Below are 27,016 nucleotides of genomic sequence, written 5' to 3' on the forward strand. Positions count from 1 at the left end.
GTTAGCGCAGGCAACTATAACTCACGCGACCGCAATCCTCTGCTGATGCTAATACTGTATTTAGACACTTATTTGCCCATGTCTTCTTCCATACATTTTTAGCTATACATATATTACAAATATTTTTTTTTCATAAAGACACATATGTCATCAGCAGAGGATTGCGGTCGCGTGAGTTATAGTTGCCTGCGCTAACTATAACGGGGCAATTTCATTGGTTTTTTATCAGTAAAATTTCCACTAACTATAACATGTGTGAAACCTATGGTTTTTTCAGTGAATTTGCAAGGTTTTTTAAATGCTAATTCCTAACTATAACGTGTGTGAAACCTATGGTTTTTTCAGTGAATTAGTACGGTTTTTTAAATGCTAAGTTTTTTTCCCTTATAATAAGCCCTGTACATTTGGTGGCCTACGGCCACCAAAAGCACAGGGGGTGGGGTAAGTGTGGATAGTGTTTTTTTCCATTGTAATAAGCCCAGCACATTTGGTGGCCTTCGGCCACCAAAAGCACAGGGGGTGGGGTAAGTGTGGATAGTGTTTTTTTTATTTTTATTTTTTTACCGTACGCTTACCGTAAGCGTACGGTAAGCGTACCCCGTGAAATTGCCGAAAAAAAAATAAAACCGTTTTTGCACTTGGGGGATGTTTGGGGACTCCCTCCACATGACTATGTGGGAGGGAGTTGTCAAAACAGCCCCTTTACATGTTTTTGGGCTTCCGATTTTAAAAATCTCTCTCAGTGCGAGAGACAAAATGGCGGCCGCCGCTTCCTGGTTTCGGCCGATTCGAATGTTTACTAAGATCTAAGAGCCAATCAGAATCGCGCTCGCGCACGCCACCGTACGCTTACCGTAAGCGTACGGTAAGCGTACCGTAAGCTGGCTCAGATATATATATTGATTTAAAGGCTATTTTCTCAGAATCTACTGAACAGATTTACACCAAACCTACAAAAGGCACTTCCTTGACCTAGGGACTACCTCTCTGCCAAATTTTGAGTAATTCTGTTCAGCCATTCGGGCTGTAGCTCGTTCTAAAGGTCCTATGGAAAAATGCATGGGAAAAACGCGTTTTGGGACCCCCCTTTTATCTCAGCCCCCGCTTGACGAATCCCCCCGAGACTTTCAGGGTAGGAGCGGAGCGTAGCGCCCCACCTATTTTGAGAAATTCGCGAGGATTCGTCGACCGGCGCCAAAGTTATTCAAAATAGAATGTTGAGGTTTTCCTATGGAAACGTGGTCCTAACTATAACTACCTACTGGCTATCGCCAGTAGGTAATATAGATAGATATAGATATAGATCTATATATATATATATCTATATTTCTATAGATATATATAAAGATCTATATATATATCTATATATATGTAATACCACATTTTTAAATGACAATGTGTTGTAAATATCTGTGGTAAATGCATGATTGTTAACTACATGTTTTGTAACAACTGATTTACCTTAAAATAAAACAAGCATTGGCATAGCCAATAGGTCTCGCCTTTGGGACCTTATAAGTGTTTAGCCATGCAACAGTTGCATAACTAAATACTTATAAGGTCCCAAAAGCGAGACCTATTGGCTATGCCAAGCGGCCGTGCGGCCGCAAAAGTGAAAGAGATCGCGATCACGATCACACATCAAAGCGGCCATCAAAGTGAAAGTAATCGCGGTAAAGCGCGGTGCTCGCGCCCGCGCACATGCACTGTAGCTCTAGGCTGGCCTGGTAGCACTTTTTGGAGCCCTCTCAATAAGTCTTGCCAGACCAGTGCATGCGCTGGGTAAGGCGAGACCTAAAAATGACTGATTGGGGCTGACCAAAAACTCCTCTCTGTTTATTGTTAATAACTTAAGGGTATTGACTGTGCCAGAACTAAACTGTCGATTGGAACCAGAAACAAAGGAGACATCAAAAATGTAAGGCATTAAAAAAAGAAGGGTCAACTAGTAGGCAAGTTGGGGAGTATGATAAAAACTCTATTTGAATAATTAAAAAACAAAATAAAAAATGGAGGTGAATAGAAAACATTCCTTCAATCTAAAAAACTAATTGTTACATCTATGGTTACATGCTATTTTTTTATTAGATTTTTTTTCCTCCTAACTTCTAAATGTGGCTCTCATGTACAGATGTTCTAGAACAGCTTTGTTCAGATAAGCAGTGAGTTACCACACCAGGCCTTTCTGATCTATTGAGCTTGGCCGGAGATTGCACGGTGCTGTACAATAAAGCTGTTTATTACCATCTACTGCCCATCTGTGTAGACTCACTAGTAGAAGTGTCAGATTGCACATTTGTACACAGCAGTTCTGGAATGTCAGAACAACATTCTAAAGTTAACAGGAAAGACATATCTAATTAATCGTACCATGTAAATGGGGTTATAGCACATCTCCCCCATATACCAAATAATAAAGTATTAAACATCTATATAGGACCCTTTGAGAACAATGTCATTGGACCTAATTAATGTGAGCAATTAACATAAATTCAATGACTAAATTACACTCAGAAAAACATGTGATAGACACAGGTTTAAAGACTCAAAGGCAGTATAAATGAGAACCCCTAGTGCAATCCCATAAAAACCTCACGTCACATCCGAGGCACTGGAACACCATGTAAAATATATATTGAGGTGTTCGTAAACAATGTAGCATTTACATGTTGCAATTGTACAATTGATTATGCTTGATTTTTCATTTAGGTCTCAATGTAAGTGATCGACTAGTTTAGATCAAGGTGTCCCTACATGTAAGTTGTGCTGTAAGCTGAAGTTTGATGCCAGTCATTGTTGGCACTGTGTCGGTCAACACGTAAGATGTTGGACACATCTCATAGGCAGATTGAATTGACATGTGTCCCCTTTCATCTCACCTAGGAGGCGACCAAATGTGCATCGTCCATTCACAGTGCTGGCGGACATGGAGGATGAGGACATCATACGGAAATTCCGTCTGGATCGACCTACCCTTCAAGACCCATGTACTCTGTGGGAGCCCCATCTCAGACCTCGCAGAACATATCTGACTGCTTTGACACCAACGTGTAAGGTGATGGCGGCCCTGCATTTCTTTGCTACTGGTTCATTCCAGGCACGTGAGCACATCTACAGGAATAGGAAGCATTTCCATTCCATCAATGTGCAAGTGGTATGCCAGTCGGATATGATAATCTCACGTGTCTGTGCCAAATTTCCTGGATCAGCCCATGACTCCTACATCCTGCGTAACAGCATCGTACCACAGCTGACAGCAAATCTGCTTAAAGAGCGCGCGTGGATCGTTGGTGAGTACGCAGAGTCAAGTAGTGTGCTGTATGTGTGACAAGCTGTTCTCAGCTACTATTTATATTACAAAATTGCTCTGTGTCTCTCACACATAGGTGCATATCCCAACTGGCATTGGTTGCTGAGCCCACTGAGGAATCCCAGGACCCCGGGTGAAGTCCACGACAATGATTCCCATGGAAGGACACGTTGTGTGGTGGAGCGTACTTTTGGTCTACTTATGTCACGATTACGCTGCCTGGACAAGACCGGAGGTGCACTGATGTACTCTCCCCAAAAGGTGTGTCAGATCGTAGTTGCATGCTGCATGCTCCACACCCTGGCCTTGCGCAAAGAGATCCCCCTGATCCTGAACGATGATGAGCAGCCGATGCCCCCGCCTGTAAACCCACACATGTCCAGTGACAAGGATAGTGGAGAGGAGGAAAGTGTCGACATGGGTCACTAGCTCATCAACCGCTTCTTCCCTTGAAGGTGAGTGAAAACGTACAACGGTGCCATTGTCTGCTGATTTTGTTGTTGGTGAAAAGGCCTAGGGTAGCTTTGTGACTGCTTCCTGTTGTTGGCTCTGTGCTGGCTGCTACTGTTTCTGGGACAGGGTAGTTATGCACAGCTACAGGATGTCTATGTTGGTACTGTTGCTCATTGTAATGTGTGCAGATTTGAGTACCTTGATGACAAGTGGTGTGCAATGGCTGTGACGCCATCACCTGACAAGTGAATATTGTTCTCTTGTGTTTTCCTAGGTCCCTTCAGCCTCTTAATGCCACCCAACTATCACTGCTCCTGGTACATTGTAATCAGAGTCATCATTGTGATAAACATGGAACTGACACAAAAACCTAGGTGTGTAAGGAGTGTTTATTTACAATAGGTATATATGACAGGGAAGTGAATATTACAAACAGGTGAAAAGGGAATCAATGAGATGTCAGTGATGGTAAATGAGACGATAGAGTAGTCACCACATTCAACAGACACGCCATCAACATGGCTGTGTGGATAAGGACAGTCAACAAAGTCAATGGGAAGGTGAAGAGGGGTGCCATCATGGCTGGCTCCTTGACTGGCGTTTGGCTGGTGCTTAGCCGCATGTTCCTCCCTTGGTTTTACTTGGACGGCCTCTTGAGCATTTGGCAGGGGGGGCCTCTGCTGTGGGCTCAGCGGGGTCTGAGGACTCACCCCTCTCTGTGGCCGAAGGGGAGGTGGAGGGACTGTCATCCTACGGGCCACTGGAGGTAGGTTGAGCTGTTGTTGGGGCCACAGGTCTGTCTCTCAGGACACCCACAAGCTGGCCCAAGAGTTCCATGATTTGGCCCATTCATGTGTCTATGGACCTCAGCAGCAGGCAGAGCTCACGTGAATCTTCCAGAGCCTGGCTCGTGTATCCCTGGACTCGCTCATATGCCCCAAGGACTCTGGCGATATTGGCCAGGGCTTCGGTCCCAGTGTCCAGTATATTTTGGCGCCCAGTTGCCCTCCCACCTGCCCTGCTGTCCGGGACCTGTGGCGTCACCACTCTATGCACCTGCATACTCTCCCTTCCCTCCTTAGATTGAGGGGTGGTGTGGGCATCCTGTGAGGCAGGGATAGTGTTGCAGGTGGCACTGGTGGTGGTGGAGGCCGCACAGGTTAGTACAGCAGGGGTCAGCACAGTTGTTGTTTCTGAGGTGGCGGAGGTGGGGACAGAGGGGTCCTGGGACTGGTTGCACCCTAGCATGCTTGATGGGCCGACTTCTGGGTCCACATCCAAGGAATCTAGGGAGTCTGCATCAGAGAGTCCATGTTCCAGGGTAGGGGGGGCTGGCTCTGCAGGTTGGTGTTGTTATCTGCAGCTGTCAGTTCTTGGTCACCTGTGGAACAGAGGGGGAATTGTCATTGAAGTGAACCACACATGCTTGGTCTTAGATGTTTGGATGTAACATGTTATACACCACACAGTTTACATTCACATCACTTTGTATGGCTTCACGGTACTGAACATCATGACATGATGTGGAGCTACATACATTACTTGTCCATGATGTGACATGTTAATAGATACCATGCGCCACATATAGATTGTGTGATTACAAGGACATGTTGTCATCTAACGACTAGCAGCACAACAACTTTATGTGAAGCATCTTTGCTGACTACTCTGCATGGAAGACATTACATCTGAACATGAACTAGCCATTGTAATCTCATGCATACCTTTGTCATATCATGTGATTTGCTTTCTTTTTACCACTGACCATGCTTGTTTTGTTTTCATATGGGCCTTGACACTCTGCTCCCATGGCACTTACGGATAGCATTCCGTGCAGTGCATGATTTTGCCCCGAATTACTTAAACAGGTGATTTGATGAGTCACACTTTGGTTTCTGTGACAGTTACATACGCTTAGCTGTCTGCACACTGGAAATAGCTATTGGATCTAAGCCTGTTTGGTGGGATGTGAGTGCTGATGTGGTCATATGGGTCCATGCTTTATGAGTGAACTGGCGGGTGCATGCACTGTCTACTTACCTGTTCTGTGGCACATTTGTGGAGAATTTCTGACACATCTTTCTGGGGTGTGGTGGAGTGCTCTATGTTTCTCAGCTTTGGGACAAGGGAGCCTGGTGGGAGTTGTAGTGCAGGCTTCCCACCCACAAACACACCTCCCTGTTAAGATGGCTATCCACCTGCTAGGTGAAGGTGAGCAATGGAATGTCTGCCACATGGTTGTGGGTGGGGGGAGTACTCCATCCTGCTGAGCTGTGGGACAAGGGGGCCTGGTGGGAGTTGTAGTGCTGGCCTCCTACCCACACACACCCCTCCCTGTTAAGACGGCTACCTACCTGTTAGGTGAAGGTGAGCAATGGAATGTCTGCCACATGGTTGTGGGTGTGGGGAGTACTCCATCCTGCTCAGCTGTGGGACACTGGGCCTGGTGGGCGTTGTAGTGCAGGCTTCCTCACCACAAACACCCCTCCCTGTTAAGATGGCTACCTACCTGTAAGTGTGATGTGAGCAAACACCCCTCCCTGTTGAGATGCTTCCTACCTGTAATTTTGGTTGGTGGAATACAATGACTGCCACATGCTTCTGGGTGGGGTGGAGTGTTCCATCCTGCTGGGCTGTGGGACAAGGGGGCCTGGTTTGAGTTGTAGTGCAGGCTTCCCACCCACAAACCCCCATCCCTGTTGAGATGGCTGCCTCCCTGTGAAGTGGAGCAGAGGAAGGGAATGGCTACACATGGCTCTTAGATGGGGGAGTGTTCCATCCTGCTCAGGGGTGTGACAAGAGAGCATAAGATGGCTACCGACCTGTACGTTTGGTTGTTGAAATACAATGGCTGCCACATGCTTCTGGGTGGGTTGGAGTGCTCCATCTTGCTCAGCTTTGGGACAAGGGGGCCTGGTGGGAGTTGTGGTGCTGGCCTCCCACCCACAAAACCCCCTTCCTGTTAATATGGCTACCTACCTGTAACTTGGATGGGTGAGAGTCAATGCCTACCACATGGTTGTGGGTGTGTGAAGTGCTCCATCTTGCTGAGCTTTGGGACAAGGGTGCCTGGTGGGAGTTGTAGTGCTGGCCTTTCACCCACAAACCCCCTGCCCTGTTAGGATGGCTACCTACCTGTAAGTTTGGTTGTTGAAATACAATGATTGATTATACAGAACATTACAATCTGATGCAGGCACAACAAGTGTGCCGAGCTCATTATAAACACCTTCGGTGTTTTTAGATGCTCACTGTTAAGACAAGTAACGCTCGCCTCTGGGCGTTAGTGACTAAAATTGCTATTTACACCAACTCCCGCGCCACAGCACGGGATTACCAAATTGTTTGTTCACTCGATTTCGTAAAGGATGGCAAGTAACCAACAAGTCACATGTATATGTTTTTTATGTGTGTTTTGTCTGTTTTTCCTTTCCTTACAGAATTTATTAGCCCTGGAATAGTAAGAAGGCTTTTTGGTAGAACCGTAAGTTTTACCACTTGATTTCCACTGGTTAGGGTGCGCCTTAGCGTGAGCATACCGCCGTGGTTTTCCACCTTGGTCCTGAAGAATGCTTAGCCAACTGGGCATGGCAAGCAGAAACATGTCGACCACTTTTTCTTTCTCACTGATTTAAATCGGACGAGCTTTGGTTATCCTAACCAACCAGTTCTAGTCCGTTTCACCTGTTTTTAATGGTTTTTGGTTTGCCTTGATTAAATCAGTTGTTGGTTAAAACCATTAACCTTTTAAAATTCACATCCACCTTCCCATCAAAAACCAGCTCCGCTGTAACTCAGGCATCGCAGCACACCAGGGAGGCACTCGGCCTCCTTGGTGGGAACCCGATGATGAAGCATGTCACCAACTAGGTTGGTGAGTGAGGGTTCTTTTAACAAATCCTTTTGGTTTTTGCCAAGCTGTTGTTCTTCTTCCTTTTTTTCCTTATTCACTCTTTCGTTGTTTACTAAATTTACCAGGGGGAACAAGAGTGATTTTCCCTCACCCTCTCTTTGTTGTTGTGATATTTTGCAGCGCACAGCTGCGAGGGTACTCCACTTTTTTGCCCTTTGATAGCGACTCTCCCTATCCAGTAGCATGGAGAATTTTGGTCTCTCGTACTCTAACGAGGAGGTGAATGCCTTGTTGGCAGACCCCTCAATCTTCTCTGATCCCTCGATCGCTCAGACAATCTCACAGACTACAGAGTGGGATAAACTCAGTGAGCAAAAAAGAGGGCATATACGAACCATTCTTCACGGCACTATCCTTACAGAATACCTTAGAAACAATATAGCACCTAAGGGTTTGCTGGTTACTAATGCCCCTCGCATTTTTCTAGATGACACTCAATTTAGAAAAGAATGGGCGCAGATTGCTTGGCATTGCACCCGCGATTGGTTGGTGCTCATTATAAATACAGCTTTGAGGCTTTCAGAGGCTATAATGGTAGAGATCCAACTCACAGAAACTCATTTCAGAACCACCTTAACCGGCTACAAGAAACGGCTCGATGAATTAAATAAAGAAATGAATGAGTATAAGGACTCCCTCACCCAATCCAAAGCCCAAAAAATCCAAAAAGATCTGGTGAAATGGTCCTACACAAGAGGATGTATGACATTACAACACAGGTTTTTACCACGCGTGCAGTTACATCGCATGCGTTACAACGCATGCGATGTTACAACGCTATGCCATTCCAACGCAAGTCTTTACATCGACTTGCGCTAGATGGCGTGCTAACATTAAAAAAGTGTAATTTACTATTCCAACTCCAGTCCACTTAACAGTAGGGAAGGTGTTGGGATAGTAAACTTCACTATTTGTAATGTTAGCACGCCATCTAGCGCAAGTCGATATACAGACTTGCGTTGTAATGGCATAGCGTTGTAACATTGCATGCGTTGTAACGCATGCGATTTAACTGCACTGCGTGGAAAAAACCGCGTTGTAATGGCTGTTCCCCTACACAAGAGCATACCCTTATGCTAATCCAGATTACACCCCCCCCAGTGAGGAATGAATACAGCACTGACAGCTCATTTGATGGTTCCACTGCAAGCGACTCCAGTGGCGATAGCTATAAGTCACGCCAACGAGGAAGAGGCAGAAATAGACGACAATTCAATAACCAGACTTGGCATCCATTTCAACAAACGCCCTTTCAACCACCACCTTTTCACCCTATGATGGGCTGGAACCCAGGTTTTCTACCTCATCCCCAGTTTCAACAAAATCTGAACCGACCCCCTTTTTTAGAGAGGGGCAGGAGAGGTCGCGGCAGAAGGAGAGGCGCCAATCAAGTCCACTGGCAACAGAATGAAACAGTGGGGGACAACACGCGGAGCAAGGCTCGGGATCAACGAGCAGGCCCCAGCAACCAACGAGTCTGATCACGAAACTTTCCTCAGTGACCCTTACGGTTGATGAGACCTCTGTCCTCGAGAAGGGGTTAGGTTTTATACCTACAGCTCGTTTTGACCGCTTCAAACTCAAATGCGAACTTTCTGAATTCTTTAGGAAACTTAAACTCAAGAGTTTCTTTGAAAAACAGCCTCTAGATAATACCCAGCCATTGTGAGTGATACACGGCTTAAGGTAAAATCTACTTTTACCCCACCCCCCCATGCAGTCCCTCCAGAGATCACAGCCTTTGAACAGGCGGTCTTCAATGATATTGAAGCATTTAATGAACCTAACCTTTTTAAGAACATGAAGGCTAGCGAGTTCCAAGCTCTGCATTCATTACAAACCAACACCAACATTGTGATAAAATCAGCTGACAAGGGGGGTGGAGTAGTAATTCAAGACACCGTTGCTTATGACACTGAATGTAGACGCCTCCTGGGTGATCTTACCAGTTATACGCCCCTGTTGGTGGATCCTACCCCAGAACTCCGTACCACTATTCATGATCTTGTGAATGATGCTGAACTTCAGGGTCTTATTACTAAACAGGAGGCTACTTTTCTAACAACCAGCAAAGGCATCATCCCTTATTTTTATACGTTACCCAAAACGCTTAAGAACAGGATACCCCCTCCTGGGTGCCCAATAGTGTCTGGTATTGGTTCACTGCTGGAACCTCTTTCACGCTACTGCGACTTTTTCTTAAAACCTCTTATCCAGTCAACAAGCACCTATTTGAAGGACACCAAAAGCCTACTTGCACTTCTACAGGAGATCATCATCCCTGATGGAGCTTCTTTTCTAGTTACCCTGGATATAGAAAGCCTTTATACATGCATCTCACAGGATGATACTATCAGTGTCATCAGAAGTACCCTAGAGTCTAGTACTTGGAATTACAAAACTCCGTGCGAATTCGTGGTCACGTGTGCTGCTCTTGCACTGAAACGCAATTTTTTTTAATACAAGGGTGACCTGTTCCTACAATCAACAGGTACATCTATGGGCAGCACATTCGCGCCGTCTGTGGCAGGGTTGTATGTGTTTGATTTTGAGTGCAAACACATCTTATCTCCACATAACCCTTTTTCACCGAATATATTTTTCTGGAAAAGATACATTGATGATGTGTTGATCTTCTGGAAAGGATCTGAAGAATCTCTTTTGGAATTTTACAATTGGGTAAACACCTGTGATCCTCACCTTAAGTTCACGCATACTCATGATAAGGATGAGATGATCTTTCTGGATGTGGTCATTACCAGAGTGGGCTACGTCCTACAGACCAGGACCCACTATAAACCTACGGCAAAGAACAACCTGCTGCACTTTTCAAGTTACCATCCTCGCCCATTGAGAAAGAATCTTCCCTTTGGCCAGTATCTACGTCTCCGACGCAATTGCAGTGAAGTTTCTACCTTCAAGAAACAAGCACAGGAACTAACTATGAAGCTGAAAGACCGTGGCTACCCTGATAAGATCCTCCTGAAAAGTAACAAAAGAGCCCGCAACCAAAACAGGGATGCCCTGCTGGAAGTTAATGTGAGAGATGACCAGGACACCATACCTCTCACGTGCGTGACCACCTACAGCGCAGCGTCTAATGCAGTAAGTAAATCCATCAGAAAGCATTGAAATATTTTGAAGAGCAACAAACACGATTGGGAAAAAACCTTGTTCTCATACAAAAGGGCAAGAAGCCTCAAGGACACCCTGGTACATACTCGCCCCAGAGTACAGGATAAGAATCTGGATCAGTCCATTGTCAGCGCGTGGGGTCTTCCCTCAGTTGTTGGCCACTATCCTTGTGGATCATGCAGCGTCTGCCATTTGACTTCTCCATCTAAACACATAGTACTGGAACTAGGAAAACAATGGGTACAGAAAATGCATACTAACTGCAATTCCACAGATTTGGTCTACTTAATAACTTGCCCATGCGGGCTAAGATATGTTGGCATGACAAGTAGGAAAATCAAACAGCGCATTTGCGAGCATCGCAGTACTATCCGTTGTCGTAAAGTGAGTACCAAACTCACTGAACATTTTCTACTTTTGAATCACACGACAAATGACTTGAGATGGACAGTCATTGAAAAACTGAACCCAGGACCAAACATCCAACAGTTACTCTTTGAGAAAGAACAACGCTGGATTTATCGCTTATCCACACACCAAGTAGGATTGAATGATAACATTCCATGGAGCTCAGTAGTGAAGCGATGAACTGTTGACTGAATTGACCCAATTGGAGCACTGCCATTTTTAGCCTCTGTTTAGCTCAGCTTGACCAAATCATGAACCTCGTCATAACACTCTGGTCTGCACCATTGCGAGTGTTTCTCTATAGATTCAGTTGCTTTTTTAGCTCCTCAGTACAAGGGTTAATTAAGGATGTTTTATTTTCATTTTTGTCCTTTTAACCCTTCACAATGCAGACTAACACATCGGTATTGAGGTATTTGGCTTCCCAAAACTACAACACCCATTGGCTAGTCACACTTATAATCATTGAATTTAATGTGTTTGTAGTAATCAGACGTACCACTGTTTGCTAGATAGCTAACGAACTTTGCTGCAAGTTGTGTTTTGTCTGCCGATCCCACGATCCTAGTAAAGTTCGTCCGTTCAACATCTTGCAAGAAGTACACGCCCCCATCTCTGACATCACACGCACGCATTGGGTATCATGTGACCGGTTTCACGGAGTACTTACTTTCGTGTTTATTCAGTACCCATTAACATCCGGGCCGAGCAGGACTGATCCATGTCTATTGCGGGAGTGTGCGAGCATGGAAGTAAGTCGGGGGTCTCCTCTCATAGCTTCAGGTTCCCTCAGCCTTTAAGACAGTATCTCTCAGCAGAGCAAGATATATTAACCTTTTGCTTGTCACTTTTACAGATACTATAGCTCACTACCCCCCTCTCGGACCCATGATGTTAGTCGTACATTGCATACGAGTATGCGGACCATTGTTTTTCCATGCTACTGTATTTTTATTCACTTCTGTTAGGCATGCACTGGAGCAACGGCGCCTGGCAACTACCATGGGTGCCCTAATCAGCATGCACGACACTACTTAGGCATAATGTCTGTTGATTATACAGAACATTACAATCTGATGCAGGCACAACAAGTGTGCCGAGCTCATTATAAACACCTTCGGTGTTTTTATATGCTCACTGTTAAGACGAGTGTTAGACCCGGCCCTCGTAACATAGCCAGACCCGACCCCTGCACCTCACACCAGCCCCCGAGCCCACGGCCTAGCCGATCCTTCCCACCCGAACACACACACCCGACCCGGCCTTCCCCGTCCGTGGCCTTCCTCCTTTCGGCCACACCGGGCCCGCGTGCCCACTTCATGCACCAAGATGGCCGCCCGGCCCCAGCGCAACCCTGGCCTAGAGGCGCCACTCCGGCTGGAGGACATCGCGCTCCCGTTGGGATAAGAAAGGGAGGAGCAGTTTCCATCACACCTCTGCGCTTCCCTGGGAAGGTGGGTTTCGATCGACCCGCCGGCCTCCCCGAGGGCTGGCTCCACGCCTGCTGGGTGTCTGGGACTCCTCCCGACCCGGCCCTGAAAGGATCAAAGGACAATGGCAGGAAACCCCAACAAGCGACCCCCAGGTGACAAGACCCCTGCCTGCACAGACTCCGGACATCAAAGAGGAGTCGCCCTATAACAAGGGGTGCTCTGGGACTGTCCGGTAGATTCGCCTTGGAAACACCTGAGCCCTGCTGAGTGACTCGCGGCTCCCTGAAGATCGTAAGACCTCCGAACTTGTGCTTGAGCCCTGCTGAGTGACTCGCGGCTCCCTGAAGATCGTAAGACCTCCAAACTCGTGCTTGAGCCTTGCTGAGTGACTCGCGGCTCCCTGAAGATCGTAAGACCTCCGAACTTGTACCTGAGCCCTGCTGAGTGACTCGCGGCTCCCACAGACTCTCTTGGTCCCGCCGGACCCCACGACGACAACCGTATCCCCCAGCTCGAGGATTGTGAGCTGTGCGCCGGGTATGCTCCTGCCTCTGATCCATATCCCCAAAGACTGTCCCGCTACCTCCTACCCCCCCTCCAAGACTTTGTGAGCCCGTGCTCCACTTGTATATATTTGCCGTGCTGATCATAAAGATCCTACAACTCCGATCTGATAAAGATTTATTCTTAAGAACTCTCGGTGTGGTGTCTCTTTGTCGTGTGGTGCCGAGTGTACGATCCTAGATACGAGGTTTCTCCCCTGAGGAGCCTCCCGCCAGTGCCCGGCTACGATACCTCGAGGGTGGGTCTCAGGACAGTCAGGGCCCCCTCCGGGCCCCTCTGAGGTCGCCCTCTAACATTGGTGGCAAGCGACGGGATTCGGGCCCATAATCTAGAGATCGTACCGTGAACGGCTGACGCACTACCGACAAAGATGGCAGAAGGAAACGCCGTGGTTCTCACAGAAAACGACACCAGTACCGTGTTCCAGGTGGAACAGCTGGAAGCGTACACACACAAAGAACTGAAGCAATTCTGTAAGGAACTCAAAATCGCTACCACTGGTCTCAACACCAAAGAAGATATGCAAAAGGCACTGAAAGCTTGGGTGGATTCTGGAGCCTCCCGCCCAGAAGGAGCGGGGGAGCCCCACAACGAAGCTGGACCCTACCAAGGAGAACGCAGCAGCAACCAGGTGCGAGGCTTCGTACCAGACGGGGGCCTATCCCCGGAGGAACTCGCAGACAGAGAAAGAAGTCGCCATCACGAACTCGAATTAGCCAAACTCAAAATTGAGGGCGAGTTGAAATTAGCCGAGAAAAAGCTAGCGGTGGAACAGCTGCGAGTGCAGGGAGAACTAGAAGAGAAGAAACTCCAACGGGAACACGAAGGAAGGAGACCTCAACTTGAACATGAACGCAGCTTGAAGGAAATGGAGCTGAAAGCAAAAAGCGAAGAAGCGCGGCCCCCGGGGAACCGAGAGGCGGCCTCCCCGGCGGAGCAGAAAGTCCACATCCCCAAGGATGTGGTCAAAGAATATTACAAAAACGATGACATTCAACAGTGGTTCCGGGCCTACGAGGTCGCCATGACCTCCCATCGGGTCCCGCAGAAGGATTGGGGGGCCGGGTTGTGGGGACGATTCCTGAGCGAAGGGAGAGACACCCTGCTCGACCTACCAACCTCCATGCAGACCTCCTATGGCCACATGAAAGCGGCCCTCCTCACAAGGTACGGCCTCACCCCGGAGATGTACCGCCAGCGGTTCCGGGACTGCAGGAAGATCCCGGGTACCACCTGGGTGGAGTATGTGAATTTCTTCAGCCGCGCCTTCGATGGGTGGATCAAGGGCAGCAAGGTAACCACCCTTGAAGAACTAACAGACCTTATGTTGTGGGAACACCTGGCTGCGAACTGCTTTGTGGAACTGCGCCAGCATCTGCTCGACAGCAAGCTCATGGATCCGAGAAAGCTGGCCGTCGAGGTGGATTGCTGGACCAACACCCGGGTCTCCCGGGGCCCTGTAGGAGAGTACCCCCAAGCCAGTCAGGGACCACCCCGCCAGAGAGGGGGGGGAAACCAGGGAGGGCAGAGAGAGTCCCAGTCTAGTCCCCCGAAGTCCCAACCTCCGCCTTTCCCGGCACCCCCACCAGCTGTATCCGGCCCCCCCTGAGACGGGGGCACCGGGTGACCATCACTTGTTTCCGTTGCCAGAAGCCCGGGCATTACGCCAACGACCCTGAATGCCCCATGGCCCCACACACCACCCAGGCAGCACCCTCCGCTAGACAGATAGCTAATGTAGCACTGGGGGAGGAGGTTGAGGAGACCGAAGAGTGGGAACCCGCAGCCATGGCCCTAGTATCCTTAGGAGATAGAGAAAGGGTCCCTGGAAGCCTCCTGCCCTCCAACACGAAGAAATATGGGCAGCTCGTAACGATCAATGGCCACCAAGTAGAAGCCCTCCGTGACACCGGGGCCAGCATCACCGGTGTCCTCAGTCATTTAGTCCACGAAGACCAGGTCCTCCCCAACGTCTTTTGCCCGGTCATTTCCGCTGACAACACGGAAAGCCTATGTAAGGTAGCCCTGGTGCCTTTTGAGTGGGGAGGGGTGGTCGGTAAACTGAAAGACGCAGTGAGAACCTCCCAGCCAGTCGACTGTCTCCTGGGGAACGACCTGGAAAATTCCCCCTGGAAACAAGTCGAGCGCAAGACCCACCTAGGGATGATGGGCCTCCCTGAGTGGGTGTGCGCCACCACTCGATCCATGGCGGCCCGACTGACCCCCCCTGAGGGAAGTCGACGACGCCCCGACCCCTGAAGATAGGATGGTCCCCGCCGAGGGTCCCTACATCCCCCCACCAGAAGGGTCGGTCGCCAGTGACGAACCCCCGCCTTCCGACTCCGCCCAGGTCACCGAGTTAGGCGATCTGCCCGAATTGGCCCAGTGGCGCCACGAGGGGGGCCCCTCCCGAGAGGAGTTCTGCCGAGAGCAGGCTACCTGTCCTTCCCTGGTCGGGCCCCGGCAACAGGCAGAGGCCCAGGCCGCTGGCGACCAGACTGGGACGCACCGGGTGTATTGGGAGAATGACCTGTTGTACAGCGAGCAGAAGTCGGTGGAGCTAGGGTCCGGCCGGGTGCTGGTGGTACCCCTACGCTTCCGAAACCTCCTCCTGGGCTTGGCCCACGACGTTCCCCTCGCAGGCCACTTGGGCCAGGACAAAACCTACAGTCGCCTCGTGACTCACTTCTACTGGCCCAGAATGAAAGCAGATGTAGAAGCCCACTGCAAGTCCTGTCCCACGTGCCAGGCCAGTGGGAAGAGCGGAGGAAAGCGCAAGGCTCCCCTCCAACCCTTCCCTGTCGTCAGTACCCCTTTTGGGCGGGTCGGGATCGACATCGTGGGGCCTCTGGACCCCCCAACCTCCCAAGGGCACCGTTTTATCCTCGTCCTGGTGGACCATGCCACCTGGTACCCTGAAGCCATCCCCCTGCGCACCGTCACAGCCCCCGTGGTGGGCCGGGCGTTGATGGGAATCTTCTCCCGCATGGTTTTTCCCCGCGAGGTCGTGAGCGATCGCGGTACCAACTTTATCTCCCGATACATGAAGTCCTTATGGCAACAATGCGGGGTGTCCTATAAATTCACCACCCCGTACCACCCCCAAGGAAACGGCCTGGTAGAGCGGTTTAACCGGACTCTGAAGGGGATGATCGCGGGCTTGGAAGAGCCCCTCCGGCGTAAGTGGGACGTCCTGCTCCCCTGCCTCCTATTCGCCTACCGAGAAGTTCCCCAGAAATCCTTGGGGTTCAGCCCCTTTGAGTTACTCTACGGACACCCCGTCAGGGGGCCCCGCAGCCTGGTCAAGGAAGGGTGGGAGGCGGCGCCCCGAGGCCCCCCCCGAGATGTGTTCCGTTACGTCCTGACCCTCCGAAACCAGACTAGGAGGTTCCGAGAGATGGCCGAGGCCAACCTGGAGGCGAGCCAGGAGGAGATGAAGCGCTGGTACGACCAGAACGTCACTCTGGTCGAGTTTCAGCCAGTCCAGCAGGTATGGGTCATGGCCCCCGTGAAACCCTGCGCCCTCCAGGATAAATGGACCGGGCCCTTCAAAGTGGTTGAGCGGAAGAGCCAGGTCACGTACTTGGTGGACGTCCAGACACCCCGGGACCCCCTCCGGGTCCTCCACGTGAACCGCCTCAAGCCCCACTTTGTGCGGACGGAGCTGAGCCTCCTACTGGCCACTGATGACGGGTCCGAGGAGGAGTCGGATCCTCTCCCTGATCTCCTGTGCACCAAAGAGAAGGACGGCTCCTTAGAGGGAGTGAACCTCTCCCCATCCCTCACTCCCCAGCAACGTGAGGATTGCCGCCAGCTCCTAGGGCAGTTTTCTGACCTCTTCTCCCTGGTCCCCAAAGTCACCGACTGGTGTGTCCATGACGTGGATACCGGGGACAGCCCCCCGGTGAGACACCGAGCCTACCAAGTCCCTGATCGGGTCCGGTCCTGTATTCAAGCCGAGGTCTCGAAAATGTTGACCTTAGGAGTGATCGAACCCTCAGACAGCCCCTGGGCCAGCCCCGTGGTCCTAGTCCCAAAAGCAGCTGCCCCCGGTGTCGCCCCAGAACTCCGCTTCTGCGTGGACTACCTGGGACTCAATGAAGTTACCCGAGCCGATGCCCACCCCATTCCCCGAGCCGACGAGCTCATTGACCGGCTCGAGGCTGCTCGGTTCCTCAGCACCTTCGATCTCACCTGCGGCTACTGGCAAATTGCGCTCACAGAAGGAGCCAAGGAGCGGTCCGCCTTGTCCACCCCGGATGGGCACTATCGCTTTCGCGTGATGCCCTTCGGGATGAAAAATGGTCCGGCCACCTTCCAGCGACTGGTAAATAGAGTCCTGGCCGGGCTGGAAAAATTCAGTGCTGCATATCTCGACGATATCGCAGTTTTTAGCTCAGAATAGAATGGGCACCTCCAGCACCTCCGGAGGGTGCTGACCGCCCTGCACTAGGCAGGCCTCACCGTGAAAGCCAGCAAGTGCCAGATTGGGCAAGGTTCGGTAACCTACCTGGGGCACCAGGTCGGAAGCGGGCAGGTCGCCCCTCTACAGCCCAAAATCGACGCCATCCTAGCCTGGGAACACCCCACTACCCAAACGGAGGTCCGAGCCTTTCTGGGCCTCACGGGCTACTACCGGAGATTCATCTGGAATTACGGCAGCCTGGTCGGTCCCCTCACGGGACTCACGTCCAAGAAACAGCCCAAGAAAGTGCAGTGGTCCCCTGCCTGCCAAGAGGCGTTCGATGCCCTGAAAGCGGCCATGTGCACTGCCCCCGTCCTCCAGGCCCCCGACTACTCCAAGGAGTTTGTGGTACAAACTGATGCCTCCGAGCATGGCATCGGGGCAGTCCTCTCCCAGGTGAATGACCAAGGCCTAGACCAGCCCGTAGCCTTCCTCAGCCGAAGGCTGTTGCCCAGGGAACAGAGATGGAGCACCATCGAGCGCGAGGCGTTCGCCGTAGTCTGGGCCCTCAAGAAGTTACGCCCTTACCTGTTCGGCACCCATTTCAAGGTCCAAACCGACCATCGCCCCTTGCGATGGCTCATGCAGATGCGAGGAGAAAACCCCAAGCTACTGCGGTGGTCAATCTCCCTCCAGGGGATGGATTTCACCGTGGAACATCGCCCTGGGACGGACCAATGCAACGCCGATGGCCTCTCCCGGTTCTTCCGCCTCAGCGAAGAGAACCCCCAAGAGGATGGGTAGTTCTCTCCGGCTTTCAGCTGGGGGGGACGCGTGTTAGACCCGGCCCTCGTAACATAGCCAGACCCGACCCCTGCACCTCACACCAGCCCCCGAGCCCACGGCCTAGCCGATCCTTCCCACCCGAACACACACACCTGACCCGGCCTTCCCCGTCCGTGGCCTTCCTCCTTTCGGCCACACCGGGCCCGTGTGCCCACTTCATGCACCAAGATGGCCGCCCGGCCCCAGCGCAACCCTGGCCTAGAGGCGCCACTCCGGCTGGAGGACATCGCGCTCCCCTTGGGATAAGAAAGGGAGGAGCAGTTTCCATCACACCTCTGCGCTTCCCTGGGAAGGTGGGTTTCGATCGACCCGCCGGCCTCCCCGAGGGCTGGCTCCACGCCTGCTGGGTGTCTGGGACTCCTCCCGACCCGACCCTGAAAGGATCAAAGGACAATGGCAGGAAACCCAACAAGCGACCCCGAGGTGACAAGACCCCTGCCTGCACAGACTCCGGACATCAAAGAGGAGTCGCCCTATAACAAAGGGTGCTCTGGGACTGTCCGGTAGATTCGCCTTGGAAACACCTGAGCCCTGCTGAGTGACTCGCGGCTCCCTGAAGATCGTAAGACCTCCGAACTTGTGCTTGAGCCCTGCTGAGTGACTCGCGGCTCCCTGAAGATCGTAAGACCTCCGAACTCGTGCTTGAGCCTTGCTGAGTGACTCGCGGCTCCCTGAAGATCGTAAGACCTCCGAACTTGTACCTGAGCCCTGCTGAGTGACTCGCGGCTCCCACAGACTCTCTTGGTCCCGCCGGACCCCACGACGACAACCGTATCCCCCAGCTCGAGGATTGTGAGCTGTGCGCCGGGTACGCTCCTGCCTCTGATCCATATCCCCAAAGACTGTCCCGCTACCTCCTACCCCCCCTCCAAGACTTTGTGAGCCCGCGCTCCACTTGTATATATTTGCCGTTCTGATCATAAAGATCCTACAACTCCGATCTGATAAATATTTATTCTTAAGAACTCTCGGTATGGTGTCTCTTTGTCGTGTGGTGCCGAGTGTACGATCCTAGATACGAGGTTTCTCCCCTGAGGAGCCTCCCGCCAGTGCCCGGCTACGATACCTCGAGGGTGGGTCTCAGGACAGTCAGGGCCCCCTCCGGGCCCCTCTGAGGTCGCCCTCTAACAACGAGTAACGCTCGCCTCTGGGCGTTAGTGGCTAAAATTGCTATTTACACCCACTTCCGCTCCACAGCACGGGATTACCAAATTGTTTGTTCACTCGATTTCGTAAAGGATGTCAAGTAACCAACAAGTCACATGTATATGTTTTTTATGTGTGTTTTGTCTGTTTTTCCTTTCCTTACAGAATTTATTAGCCCTGGAATAGTAAGAAGGCTTTTCGGTAGAACCGTAAGTTTTACCACTTGATTTCCACTGGTTAGGGTGCGCCTTAGCGTGCGCATACCTCCGTGGTTTTCCACCTTGGTCCTGAAGAATGCTTAGCCAACTGGGCATGACAAGCAGAAACATGTCGACCACTTTTTCTTTCTCACTGATTTAAATCGGACGAGCTTTGGTTATCCTAACGAACCAGTTCTAGTCCGTTTCACCTGTTTTTAATGGTTTTTGGTTTGCCTTGATTAAATCAGTTGTTGGTTAAAACCATTAACCTTTTAAAATTCACATCCACCTTCCCATCAAAAACCAGCTCCGCTGTAACTCAGGCGTCGCAGCACACCAGGGAGGCACTCGGCCTCCTTGGTGGGAACCCGATGATGAAGCATATCACCAACTAGGTTGGTGAGTGAGGGTTCTTTTAACAAATCCTTTTGGTTTTTGCCCACGCTGTTGTTCTTCTTCCTTTTTTTCCTTATTCACTCTTTCGTTGTTTACTAAATCTACCAGGGGGAACAAGAGTGATTTTCCCTCACCCTCTCTTTGTTGTTGTGAAATACAATGGCTGCCATATGCTTCTGGCTGGGGTGGAATGCTCCATCTTGCTGAGCTGTGGGACAAGGGAGCATGGTGGGAGTTGTAGTGCTGGCTGCCTATCCACAGTCACCCCTCCCTGTTAAGATGGCTGGCTCCCTGTGGAGCAGAGGGAGGGAATGGTTACACATGGCTCTTGGGTTGGGGGAGTGTTCCATCCTGCTCAGCTGTGGGACAGGGGGCATGGTGGGAGTTGTGTCGCTGGCTGCCTCTACACATGCAACCCAGGGAATATTGCTAGCTACCTTTGGGGTGAATGAGAGGGAGTGAATCTTGGATCTGTGAGACATGTGTTGGGGAGTGTGTGGTGCACATGAATGGAATTGGGCCTAGGAGGTGTAGCTTTGCAGTTGTGCAAGACAGTACATAGCAGTGTGATGGTATGAACTTGTTTGTACTTACGAGCCTCCACTGCCCCGGCTATTCCTATGAGACTCTCTGGATGCAGTATGGCAAGCATCTTCTCCTCCCATGCAGTGAATGTTCTTGGTGGAATGGGAGGGCCACCATTAGTCATCTGAGCCAGCTGACGGTTCTTGTTGTTCCTCTCTTCACCTGCCTCTGGAGGTCATGCCACCGCTTCATGATCTCTCTCTTAGTGCGCGGGGTGGTCCCTACTGAATTGACTTTGTTGACTAGCCTTTCCCACATTTGTGTTCTGGTGGCTAATGGTGTCTGTTGGACCAGGTTACCAAACAATTGTGGTTCTACTCTGATTATCTCATCTATCATGACTGACAAGATTTTCGGTGAATTTGGGCATTTTCTTCTGTGCCATGGTGTGTGATGTGCAAATGGATTGAGGTGCAGGTGTGAGGGTGGTGGTGGTAATATTAGTAATGTGTGTATGTGTTGTTGTGCTGGTGAGATGTGTGGTGGTTTGCCTCTCCTTTGTGCTGTAGGGATAGTTCCTTCAGAGGTGAAGTATTGCAAAGGATTCTGGTCAGGGAGGGGGCTCAGCTATGTGGGTGTGTCAAAGTGGAGTATTGCTGTCAGGTGTGTTGTGTGCATTGTCCTGGGATTCATATTTTTTTAGTTTCTATGGGGATGTCATTGGGGTGCGTTAGGTGTTTTTGGGGGCTGAGCTAGTTTGATGTGTACACTTAATGGCCTTGTTGTGTGTTTTTTTTGTTGACCGCCATAATTGTTCCGGAGCGGCTGCGGCAGTAGGGATGCAACTGCCCTTCCACCGGCTCTCCCATTCATCACTGTTTGCGATGGCGGCAGTTGGAAAAAGCGGATCGGTTCGCTGTCACCTCAATAGTATTCTAATCGTACGTGCAGTCAATCCGCTGGCATTGCGGCGGATTTGGCTTTTCCCGCCACAAATCCATTTTTTTATGGCGGTTGATCCTAATCGGACCGCCGGTTTTAACGCGGTACACGTGGGCGGTTCATTTCCGCTACCACGGTGGTCAGAATGGTTTTCCGACCGCCATCCCAATAGACCCCTAAGTGTAGAGTATGCGGCAAGCAGTTTATTCGCATAGCATATTAAAAAATGTATTGCCTTAGCCTACGTACCAGTAACTAACGTAGCAGAACATTACAACCTTTTACTAGAAAGCCCTTACTACCAGCAACATGAACAGAAATTAAGTCCCCTCCTAGACTATTTAGAAGATACCTGGGTGGGAAGACTCCATAGATCAGGCCATCGGAGACTACCAAAATGCCAAATTTCATGGTGGAATGTCTACCTAACTACACTAAACCAAGAAGCCAAAACCAACAATGCTGTTGAAGGTTGGCATAATGCCTTCCAAGCATCAACAGGACGAGGCGCACCTACCCTACACAAACTCCTAGTCTCCCTGCAAAAAGAACAAAGCTACCAACAGCTCCGAATGGAACAATCTGTCACACAACTCAGGCCTCAACTACCCAAACAAACTAAGCAAATGCATCAATACCTTCAACAATAAGTCAAACTATATCCTACAACAAGAGGTCTTGAATACTTAGGAATGATTCCCAAAAGCCTAATCTAAACTCTCGAAACAATGTAAATGTATAATTCTTTGCAGTTAAATTATTGAAATACATACAAAAACTTGTATTTCTTCACAAAACAAATTAATTTGCCTAATATAGTTTTAATAATAAATACATATATATAAACACATTAATTAGATTTTTGAAAAAATAAACAACAGCAATAAAATTACAATTATTTACGTCCCACAATTAAATAGTTTAAATTACTTACCGTTTCCGTAGTTGAAAACTGAAAATCCCACATCTTCTAAATTAATCCAGGTAGTCCATGAAATAAAGAGATTAAAAAGTTTCCCCCAAAAAATGTAAAAAACCAACTGTAACAAAAAGTAAATCCTCCGTCCAGAAATCCACAACCCCGAAACCATACAAAATCCGATAAAAAGCTTTAAAAAAATTAACACCCTGTGAAATCCGAAAAATTATGAAAGTGTTATATAATTATTAGTTACTAATACTAATGCACAATTCCTTAATTAAAAAAACGCAATCTTCCAGCACCCGCAACTTCTTTTGAATAAAACCTATAAAATAAAATCACAAACATTCCCACCCACACAAATATACACATAATATACAAACTAACAATGTTAAAAACATTAGACGCACAATAGTAACACATATACGACTCTACTTTAAAGTTTCTAACTAGGCCTCAAAAACATAACACAGCATAATTCGTCGATACCTAAGTAACGCATTAAAAAAGCCAAAACGTCTAAAACCTAATTCAACATAGACTAACTACAACCTAACTAACTTTAAATTCTATTTAAAATCAAGTTTAAATAAAGAAAAGCAATCTTACATTGCCTGACGGGAATCAGCTCCCAACCGCAAGCTTCTACCCTTCAAAATGACCCAAAACAACAGCGAGCGGTTACAAAATACAAGCCCTAAACAAATATGACAGCTTTAAACATAAAAATAAATGCATTTTAATTTTAAAAATTGTATAAGTTGATATAAAACTTACTATTACGTTTAAATAAAATACTATAATTTATACCTTATTTATTTAAATGCACAATATTTTTTTGGGGCATTGTAAAATTATAATAATCAATATTATTTAAACACATATTTTTAATGTTGTAATTCCATACATTTACATGTTACATGTTACATGAAACAATTATGTAATCATTGTAATATTATTTTTTTGTCTTTAAAAAATATCTGCTTTCAAAATAAAATGTACAATATAAAAAGTATTTAATAATTATTGTTGGACAGGCCACACGAAGGGCTTGCTCCCTCCCCGCACGACAGGGCCCAAGCTCCGGCCCGCCAGGCGTGACCCACGAAAAGCACCTGCACCCCGTCTCCCGACGGAACTTCTGCCCTCGGACCTCCATGCATCACGGGCCCCAGCCCCACCGGCTTCCCCGGCCGGGTCAAGCCGCCATCTTGGGCCCTGCACCACGAGGCCGCGTGGCCTCCCCCCGACCCTAACCCTGGGCCTGGCCGGCCCCGACATCCCGGCACCACCATCCACCTAGGAGGTGAGCGGACCACTTGGCAGGTCAATGGGAGAACGAAGCGTCAAGAGCTCTTCCCCCGCCAGGTGCCGATCGCCTCCAGCTCCCCCAAGCGCTGGCTCCACCCCCTGCTGGGTGTCTGGACACCTTCATCCCGGACCCTCCGACCTCCAAGTGCGAGGGCCCGGACATCAAAGGGCGCCTGCCCTATAACTGGAGCAGCTCCGGAGCAGGATGGCAGTTGTATCCTGGAGTCGAGAGACACCGAGAGAACTCAGCCTTGACGGACTACTGGCGCTGCCGTAGCCCTATCTTGCGAACTATCGTCCTGCCTGCTGGCGCTGCCGCGGCCTTCTGCAACATCCATCCTCGTCGGGACCTGCTGGCGCTGCCGCGGCCCGTTGTAACGACCATCTTCACCGGGACCTGCTGGCGCTGCCGCGGTCCGTACATCGACCATCTTCACTGGGACCTGCTGGCGCTGCCGCGGACCGTGTATCGACCATCTCTACCGGGACCTGCTGGCGCTGCCGCGGCCCGTACCAGCTACACCACCAAGCTCGAGGATTGTGAGCTAACCATCATCTCATCCGAACTACCTGACTGGTAAACAGACTGTCCCGCTACCCCTTCCCTATCCTAAGAGACCTAAATCGAGGGGACCCCTGAGTCCAGACCTCCTTGTACTATTTCATCGTACCTTAAGAAGTGCATATAAAGAACGCTAAATCTTATCCTTGTGTGGTGTCTGTCTGTGGGGGGGAAGTTACTTGTCTGTACGATCGCTGGAGACGGCTCTCCCCGGAGACCTCTCCCCCTGACCTCGGCCGACCCTCCCGGTCCGTCTAACAATTATTAATAGTAATATTTTAAATATTAATATTACCAATTAAAAAGTATTATGTTTTTCTATAAAAATAAAACTATGTTTATATTGTTCAAATGCATTATGTAAATACTTAGAGGTCCATTAATATGGTGGGCGGACAAAGTCCCGGGAAATGGGCCCGCCCCCTATGCATGCGGCGGTCCCGCATGTGAAATTAGGATGCATGCGGCGCATCCCGCATTATTAACATTGCGGCGGGCGGTGTTTTCAGCAGCTCCCGCCGCAATGTCAAAACGCACGGTGCATGTCGTGTTGTGCATGCAAATGCAGGGGGGTACCATAGGTACCCCCATGTGTCCTACCACCACCCCAACCTCCTGGGGGCCCGCAGCGGGCCCCCAACTTCAAACTCCGCATGCCTTTCCATGGCGGCAACACCGCCATGGAAATGCTGCTTACCGCCTGCACAATAATATGGATGGCGGTGTCTAGCAGACACCGCCACCATATTCAACCCGTTTCCGCCTGGTCGGAAAAGTGGCGGACGGTCTTCCAGTCCGCCACGGTACACCCCGCCATACTGATATGGCGGGGGGTAATTTATATGTGGGCGGTGATTTATGGCGGGCGGATCACCACTGCCCTTTGGGTGGTGGCGATCCGCCCGCCATACTAATGGACCTCTTAAACTTTCATGTTATTAAAATGTTTGCAATATATGTAACTGTTGGACCTGGCCCATCTGGCAGGTCCGTCCCTGAAGTTTTTATGCTATATGTAACCTGGGGATGGTGATTCCCCCTCTGAGTGAGTGTGAGGAGAGAGCGACCTCCCCTTCCATAGGAATACATGGGGAATGGATGAGTCCTCAGTAGTTCCCGGTGCGTAGGGTGTGCAGGGTCAAGTCTGGTATGGATGAACTCGGGAGGTTGAATGCTGCGCAACGGTATATGAGGTATGAGCGTGTCTAGTGCAGAAGTCCCTCTTTTGGAAGTTGGCATATTTGTGGAATATGTGCCTGGCGTATGATTGGCCGGGGCTGACTGGTGAGCCTGGCTCCCAGGATCTGGGAGGGTCTGCCCGGTGGTGAATGGAGTGTTTAGCATACTGATGTGAGGGGAGGAGTGAGCCTGGGTCTGCTTGTGGATTGACCGTCTGGTTTGAGTGTCATGAATGAGGCTGGGTTTTCCCCAGACACTGCTGGCTCCACCCCCTGGGGTGCGGCTGATGTTCCTAGCCTGGCCAGTGTAAAGAATCCCCCATAACCAGTTCCAGCTGGTTCTCCCCCTGCCTGCCCCTTCAGACCAAGAATGTGTGTATAAAAAGGGTGCTGGGACACCCTGGACTTGTTCTTGTTCTCCAACTTGAATCTACCCGGAGCTGCTGCTGCTGGGGCTCAGGGGTGGCGTGCCTCCCTGGGCCCTGCCCTACTCCTGGACTAAGGATGGCCCCGTCCCCTCTTTGGCGCTGTTGGGCCCCCCTGAGGTCCTGGACTACCGACGGACTTTGGTAGCCTGCATCTAGCGCTGGGGGAGCGCTGTCCCTTCTGCCCAGCGCCTGGAAGCGCTGCTCCCTGCCCCTGCCGCTTTGGGGTCCTTCACTCCTGCACCCGCGCTGGTAGCGCTACAGTCCACGAGCCGGTGCCCACCCGGCGTCTACCCCGTGCTCCCAGTGTTCGATACCCCCCGCGAGTGCCTACCTCGCGTTATTCCCTGCCCGTGTGCCTTACGAGGGAGCCCACTCCTCGTCGATTTCTCCCCGAGTTCACCGCCGCCGCCCGGGACCCTAGTGACGTCATCCCCGGGCCGCGCTGGTATTGGCTGCCGGCCCGGGATTCCCCACTGGCGTCATCCCCCAGGCCGCGCCGTGATTGGCTGCCGGCCCAGGAGAAGGAGGAGAGGCCGGCCGAAGGAAAACGACGTAGCAGGAGCGGCGGGAGCCCACTCCGCGCCCCTGCGATACCCCCGTGAAGCTGCTGACTGTCCCCGGGGCTCCCGAGAGAGAGAGAGCCCCGGAGCACAAGGAGAAGGCTGGCGCAGCGAAGGAGACCGGCGCACCAAAGCCGGTGAGTGCTGCTGCGAGCCCCAGGGAGGAGGGGCGTCGGGACACGTTGTCGGTGTCCGCCCCCTCGAGGGAATCCCCGGTTGTGCCCGAGGCCCAGGAGGCCTCCCACGAAGCCCAGTCCCCCGAGAGGGACTCCGCGTGCCCCCCCCCAATGGTCTGAGCCCTGCGAGGCTCCACCTGTGGCATTGCCCCCCCAGAGCCAAGAGGCTCCACCGTATCATTGCCCCCAGAGCCCGAGTGGCT

This window comes from Triturus cristatus, chromosome 3_2 (genome assembly GCF_964204655.1).
Source record: "Triturus cristatus chromosome 3_2, aTriCri1.1, whole genome shotgun sequence".
Taxonomy (NCBI): domain Eukaryota; kingdom Metazoa; phylum Chordata; class Amphibia; order Caudata; family Salamandridae; genus Triturus; species Triturus cristatus.